The 8,695-nt window shown below is 33.4% G+C and overlaps 1 protein-coding gene across 8 annotated transcripts in view; it reads right to left on the minus strand.

The window, feature by feature from the left end:
* LOC107666800 (oxidation resistance protein 1-like) overlaps positions 1-8,695 on the minus strand; it is a 172,470-nt gene that overhangs the window by 57,791 nt on the left and 105,984 nt on the right. The window lies entirely within an intron of this gene.

The following is an 8,695-nucleotide window of genomic DNA, read 5'->3' on the forward strand; positions in this document are numbered from 1 at the left end:
AATCGCGATTTGTTTAGCATCTCAACCGATTTGAATCGTCACATATTTTAATCGATTTTCAACCGGCTCGCGGTTGATCGTTACATCCCTAATTTTAAACACAATATTGTGTGTTTTTGCTCAGTTTTGCCAACAAAAATATTACCTATAAAGCCACAAACCATAATTTCACAGAAATGTCAAAACTGATCATGTTCTGTGTAAAACATTAAAAAACAAATTTATGTTCATTTAAATCTAAAATGTTTATTATTTTTGAAATGACTCAAATGACTAAACAGAGAATTTGGGGTATAATTAATATATTTCATATTTTTACAAGACCCCAATAATAGATCGCAAAAATATGCTAATGTCTGTGTGCTCCAGTACAACAGTATTGACCGAGGAATGAGTCAGAGAGAGAAACACAGCGAGCAAACACACACAGCAGAGATAAGTTCCATGAAAAACGGTTAAATTGTCTAGAATTTAACCCTCACATGTGTGTGTATATCGTCTGAACCAGGCTTTTCACATGCTGAGATAAGAGCTGCCACATCGAATCTAAACAAAGAGCCCAATGTGTGTCTGAGAGACACCAAATCCATGGTCTCTGTGGCTCTGGATGGACACTGGCCACACACAGAATGTTCCAGAGCCACAGAGACCATGGATTTGGTGTCTCTTCATCAACAAAATATGACAAATCTCTTGAATAAATATGCATTTGTTCTCAGTACTCATGACATGTTGGGTCTGTTCACAAGTCCAGAGAGCTGCACTGCTTTCTACATATGCAGCATCCCAGCTCAAATGAAACCTTATAAGTCAGTGATTTGGAACACTCTTCACAGGCAGTGGCACATAAATCACACTTTTGGAACAACATTTGTATCTATGATGTCTTATAATGCTGCCTACATAGGCAGCTCACTGTGTTTTGGAACACAGCCATTGTACTGTGGCTCACTGATTATCTAGCATTTTGTGCTCTAAATATAAAGGCCACTGCTAATAAGAACTAGCGTTCAGTGGTCACACAACACAGGTGGGAAATATGGGACAAGGACACACGCTGTTCTCTTTTTCCTTTCAGTGGCAAAGGAAATAATATTATTCCTGACCCAGATACATTTGTAACATTTTACCTATTTTGTCTGCAAATGTAACACTAATTGTACATGCACATTCATTTAATAAAAAACAAAAACATGTGTACATCAGACTTATGATTTTAATCAGTAAAAGCTCTCAAAAACGCAGTTCTGATGGTCTATGGCAGTTATATTAAAAACATTAACCCAGTCTTGAGGATCATTTATCAGTGAAGTATGCAAATTCATAGACTTTAACCACTGAGATGTGATAAAGCATAAGAGCTTATACCTATGAATAGGGTTTGTACATGTACAGGCCACAATATGCCAAACATATAACATAGTATGGCTTATAATGATCCAAATGATCCAATTACAATTGTAAATAAACATGTATCTACATTATATATAATCATATATAATTACTTTTTAATTAAGCATAATAATATTTAAACAAAAATATACAAATTAATATATTATTTTCATAAGAGATTTTACTATTTTTTTTAAAATGAGTACTTCTAATCAAGGACACATTAATATGACAATATGACAAAAAGTGACAGTAAAGACGTTTACATCGTTAAAAATAATTTCTATCTCAAATAAAAGCTGCATGTATGAACTTTCTAATAAAAAATACAATAAATATAAAATATATACAGTTTCTAAAAAGCAGCGCAACGGTTTTCAACATCGATAATAATAAGAAATGTTTATTGAGCAGCAAAGCAGCATATTAGATTATATTAGAATGATTTCTGAAGGATCATGACACCAAAGACTGAAGTAATGATGCTGAAAATTCAGCTTTGCATCACATGAATAAATTACTTTTTAAAATATGTTAAAATAGAAAACAGTTATTGTAAATTGTAATAATATTTCACAATATTAATGTTTTTACTGTATTTTAGACCAAAACTGCAGCCTTGGTGAGAATAAGAGATTTAAATAAATAAATAAATAAACTTAAAAAATAAACAAATAAAGTTTTGATAGGTGAAATTCTGTCAAATGTCTTCAGTTTCTTTCACACTTTCAAGCTGCATGATTTGATGTATCATTCATGTCTGCAAGGTATCTCAAACAGTGCATGCTGAATTACAAAGCAAAGTTGTAGTCAGGAAAAAAAAAGACATTACAAAGCTGACACTGCAATCAAAGTTGAAGAAAATGTATTTTTATGTATTTGTTGCGTGTTCCTTATTTGGGTGTTGTTATCACCCAAGGGCGCAGAATGCATGCGACCGACTTCAGCGTGACAGAGAAAACAACCAGGCTTGTGTTAGTGGCAGCTGCAATGACCCGGCGGATGTTATTCTTAGACCGCTCTCATTTACTGCTCAGAATGGTGCTGGAAACAAGTGCCCCATCATAATAAGCAGGTGGTACACACACACACACACACACACACACACACACACACACAGAGTGCTGGAATGAGATGACTTCATTTTAACAACAATGAACAAACAATCTGATTCACTATTCCAAGCTCAGACTTAAAGGGACAGTTCACCCAAAAAAGAGCCTCATGTCATCCTAAATGTATGCTGTTATTTTTTTCAAACACAAAAGGAGAAAAAACAGCACTTTGCAAGAACATGAGGATGAGTAATGACAATATTATTATTTTTGATTGATATTCCATCTTTACTGATGAAGAGACAAACCAACATACTGTAAATATATAAATAAATGCAATTGTGTGACAGCATTCGCTGCAGAGGATGACTCAACTTATATAATGCTGAGATATTTGACACTCTTGAAGTGAAGCTGTGTTCGACATCCAGCTACAGATTCGAGAAACTATAGGCATGAAAAGGCTCTTATGTTTACAGTGATAGTGTAAATGCATTATGTAACCAACGGTCACACTGTCCTAGTATGAACTATATAACACGCTATTCTGACTGTAAAATACATGCCTATTATAAATTAGCATGATTTTTAATGCTTTTGCTCATATGACAGCACGTCGTTCTGAAGTTCAGATTCTTTCTTCACAGAAAAGCTGAGACGCCTCACGAAGCTCATGTATTAGCAACATATTACTGATAAGAGTGTCCATAACAGTGGCAATGCATCATGTATTTACATTTAAACACACATTATGTAATATAATCACAGCATTCGTGTAATCTAGGGCTGCACGATATTGGAAAAAACTCACATTGCGATATTTGATTTTTCTGCGATATATATTGCGATATGGAAAAAAAAATCACCACATGACTTGAATAGTTTATTTAGGGAAAAAAAATAATAAATGATTGAGGTGATTTTGTAGGTGAGTAAAGCAGCATAAATCAGCAAATTAAATCTAATAAATCTGTGTTAAAGCTACAAAAGTGATTTTTCTTTTTGTTTTGTTGTTTGATTAACATTCATAACACAGAAAGCCTCAGGAACATTAAACTGCTGTAAACCAATATACTGTTACACATCCATTTTCTTTCTCAATTGTTTCCCTTCACCTAAGCCATAAGCAACTGCGTTTACAAGGATACTTGCAGAGCACAGTATTTCAGGCACAAATAGACGCAGAAGTGAACAGAATTCAGTGTTCACATGCATCTGCGTGGCTCTCACCATGTCTACACTGGACGCGAGCGGCGCGGTGCGACGTGACAAAATACAATGAACCCATTATAATCAGTGATGCTGTCTACACTGTATGTGGCGCGGCACGACAAATCCCCGACAGTAAACTGATGCCGTGTTCTCTTTATGACGTACTGACACAAAATTCAAATGATTGGCAACGGTCGCTTTGTCACGTCCAGTCTAGACAGACTTTGGGGCCATTCACATGTCGCGTCTAAAAACGCATGGGAAAACGCCAGTCGTGCTGCTTTCTCCTTCTTTCCAAAGTGCTCGGGAGCTTGTGCTTTCGTGGCGTCTGCCGTTGCTAAGCAACCGTGACCTGTGCTCTCCACCACAACGCGGAAGTTTCAACAAAGGATAAACGGATTTCCAGCACTGAAAATCGCGTGCAGTTGCTCTGCTACTAAAATTATTTTATATTTTTTGAAGGGAAAAAAAATCTCCTTAAAAAATTTCAGATGGAATTTTACATTTACAGTTTATTTAAAAAAACACATTTGGTCTAGATTTAAACCTGCCTAAAAACTTTTTTTTCTTTTGTCATGACTTCTCACCTAAAACAGAAAGTTGCGAATATATGTGGAATGACCAAATGTGGCCAGTCATATGTTACTGTTAGCTGTGACATCATAACCAAGATGATTTCTGAACAAGCTGTTATTGCTTAGTTTTAATGTTAGAATAAGTTGTTAGAGTATGTCTACATGGTACATCAGACTTACAATGAATCCTGTTTCATCATATGACTCCTCTAGCAAAGGGAGAAGTAACAGCTATGGGAAAAACATGGCAAAGTTGCTCACTGAACCGAACAGCTCAAAGTCCCCGGCAGTTGTCACGGCCCAGACTGTCACGGCCCAGACTGTCACAGTAGCTGGTGTGTGTGTGTTTGCTAGTACTGCAGTTTGAATTCTGCATCAGGGGAGACGCTGAACTCCACACGGCCTGTTCCTTTCCCTCATTAACACCCACCCCTGGTCAATTAATCAAACCCCGATCCTGTCAGTGGCTCCACGTGTGTCACCCGCACCAGAGCCTCTCATTAGCACTCACTCCAGGGTGACTAATCGCAGCAAGATCCCTCCATCCACTCAGTTATTGCTTTAGTGAGCACTATTTAGTTTGCAAATCAAATAAAGCAGTGGCTAAAGTCTGCCTCTACACTGCTGTTGTGAGTTCAACTCTGCTCTTAATGTGAGTGTCTGAGAACCGCTGAAGATATCAGAGTTTGGTAGGAAGGCTGAATAATGAATTGAACAATGGGATATTTGTTGATTAAACACAAATCATTAATTATTAAAGTATTATGTCAAAGAATATAACTAAAAAAATAAGAGGAAAAAGGCAACGGCTTTGTTTAATGCCAATAGTGTTAAAAAAAATGATGTAAAACAGCAGGCAATAATAAACTGCAGCTGCAGCTTTAATTTAGCTAGTGACACTCAGTACGTTTACATGGACAACAATACTCAGATTTTAATATGATTAAGAATCTACCATGTAAACAGAGATTTTTGATTACCTTAATCCGGCTAAAGTCATAATCGAAGCAAACAGAAAACGAATTAAGACATGTGGAGTATTCCTATTTTAGTCGCATTACTGATGCTCTGCTACTAAATGTATTTAAAGTGGGTATCTCTGTACAGCTGTCGCATTCGGTGTAGACACTGTGTCTGTGTGTGAGCAAAAAAAAACAATCAGTATAAATATAATGATCAGTAGCCTATAAACAGAGACTGCTACCATTCAGACTGGCATTATTTTTTAAAAGCAAATTCATTTTGAATCCAGCTTAGAAAAAATGCATTTATATAGCCATTTTTAATTTATATAAATTAATATAAATATATAAATAAAATATTTATTTAAAAATAATTATAAAAATATCAATTATATATATATATATATATATATATATATATATAGAGAGAGAGGCCATTAATCGAACTATGTACTGTAACATGTAAAACTGGAACATGAAAGGAATATTCTAAAAGCAACTCATGTAAACACCATAATCATAATATTGGCTTATTTAGAATAAGGTAAATAATTAGATTACTGGTGTCCATGTAAACGTAGTCACTGAGTTATCATATCAGGAATCATTTTGTAATATTGTGTAACATGAATCAGATGATTAATTTAAACGAGCAAGTGCAAAAATTATTCAGGGATTCATTTAGAGTCTCTCTGCACATCATATAAGAGAAATCAATTAAAAAATGTAAAAATGTAAATATTTATATAATTTATTATTTATATAAAAAAGTACAATGTACATAAATCAACATTCAAAAAATTGTAAATGCACCCAAAATAGCCAAAAGGCTCATTTTCATCTGCAGTCCCTTTGCAGGAAAAAAAACTAAAGAGAAAAAACTAAATGAAAATGAAGGAGAACACAACAACCATATAAGCCTGGAATATACAGCTTGGTAATATGCAGTTAAATAGCACATATATAAAGCACATAAATAATATAAGTACTATATATATAAAGATATATTATAATTTCCTCCTTTTTTCTTTAGTATACTACAAAAATAGTAGTATGATAGTATGCTACTTGGAACATATGCATTGTGTTCCAGATTTGTGGGAGGGGGTGGGGCCATGACACGGCACAAGTAAAAAATGAGTCTTCTTCAAATGTATTGGCATGACTAAAGAGCACATTGGGATGAGACGTGACATCTAGCTCAACACTTCCCTTCAGCAGAGATGCTTTAACTATTCTTCATCTCACTGCATGTGGCAGCTTTAGTGCTAAATCCTTACCCACCATTGGGAAAGCAGGACAAATAATGCAACAAAAAAAAAGCCCCAGAGCGCAGGCTGAAGCTGAAAGATCAGCCACTGTGCTGCAGGTAAACAGCTCCCTCGGCCTTTGACGCACACTGGGCCTGGATGCTTAGTCAGAATTTAAAAGGTTATTGAACAGAGGGCAAAGTTTGATCCGCTGAGTGTCAACCCTCCCTGCTACTTTAGCATTTAGTCTAGACGAGCGCAAAATAAACACCGCTGGGGTCACAACGCTTTCGAGCAATCAATGAAGTTCAAAGGTGATGTTCATGGAGTCAATGCTAATGTTTCATTTTCCTTTTGGTTTGCATCCAAGTTCCAAACAAAACAGAAAGTAATCAAATGAGATGACGTATCCTTCATTTGTTAAACATTTAATATGCAAAATATGCATTTCATTTTGTTTATATATATATATATATATATATATATATACACACACACGGTATGTGACCTGTGCTGGCAAAATGATGCTCACGGGCTAATTTTTGATCTATTTTGAACATGAAATAAAAATAAACTTTATCTGAAATAAAATAAAGCGTTAAAAAAAAGTAAACTTATTTCAGTTAGCTATCAATACAACAATTTTATTTAGTTTAACTTGATGTACTAAAATAAGTATCCCTAAAACTGAAACAAAAATGAATAAAAACTATATAGACATTAAAAAAAACTATAATAGTGTCTCAATGGTACTAAAATAATGTTAATACATATAATGCATCATATACAGGAAAATATAATAAGTATATAATTTTAATATGAAAATAATATTATCATATAGTTAATTATAGAACATTAAATTACATTTTAAATGCACTAAATGTGAATTAAAATATTCATATTCAAACTATAATTTTATCTAAATAGTACTAAAATCACACTATTAATACATTTGTTTAATGTATTATACATGTAAATATAATAAATATTATTAAATTATATTTAACATTTACTACATTCATTAAAATATATGAATATCACAATTTAATTTACATTATTTAAACAGTCATTAGGATGCATTTTTTGTCATTGTTTAATTTATTAAATTATATTAATATTCATACATTTTAATTTACATTTAATAGATTAAAAAAACATTACATAATTAAGAAATTACTAAAAATGCATCCTTAAAATTCAGTTATTATTTATTCCATGAATAATAATTGGCTATTGAAAATTCAGCTTTGCCATCACAGGAATAAATGACATTTTATATTATCAAAATATTAAAACACAAACTACTGTATATGCACTTATATATCTACAGCAGAATAAACAGGACTGCAAAATCTCTACTGGATGAAACACATCTATCATCATACAGCATATATCATCATGCTCCCAGCCTTCCTCTGGCCTAATTAGTCCTTGCAATGAACCTGACTCACAGCCCACTGTGACAGGAAACATAACACAGAGTATGCTGTCGATGCAAGAGTTCACAGCACTTGGGGGCTTCTTTACAAAACTGCACTTCAGACATGTATACATGGACTATTTTTAAGGTGGAGAAGTCATAATCTATCAGGGCCAATACAATATGAAGGGTTCCTACAGAGTTTGACCAACAGAATTCCATTGCTTTATCAGTTGGTTTGTGATTAAAAAAAAAATCAATGAATCAATGAATTTAAAACCATTTCCTCATATTTACAATATTCTAAACCTGCATGACTTTTGGTCACACTTTAGTTTGCAACTAAAAATTCTCATTATTAACTAACTATTAACTACAACTTCTGCCTCAATAAACTCCTAATTTGCTGCTTATTAATAGTTAGTAAGGAAGTTGTTAGGTTTAGGTGAGAAGTAGGATTCTAGGATCTAAAATATGGTCATGCTGCAGAATAATGTGCTTTATACTAATGAACAGTCAATATGCATGCTAATAAGCAACTAGTGTATAGTGAGAATTGGTCCCTAAACTAAAGTGTTACCAATTTTGAATCACATTCATTCTTTTCAATATAATACAAGTGAATGAAGACTGACCACACAGAATATCTGTAATTTTTAAGAATTTGTATGTCACACTTCACAACTAAGTGAAGAAACTGCAAACATCTACAGTTGGTTAAATATGATTAAATATAGAGTTAATATAAAATATATATTCATGATCATAACCAAAATAGACAATATTAATTAGAGACATTTAATGTACTTTTAATATATATATATATATA

Source organism: Sinocyclocheilus anshuiensis, unplaced genomic scaffold, assembly GCF_001515605.1.
Source record: "Sinocyclocheilus anshuiensis isolate Anshui unplaced genomic scaffold, SAMN03320099.WGS_v1.1 scaffold267, whole genome shotgun sequence".
NCBI lineage: Eukaryota > Metazoa > Chordata > Actinopteri > Cypriniformes > Cyprinidae > Sinocyclocheilus > Sinocyclocheilus anshuiensis.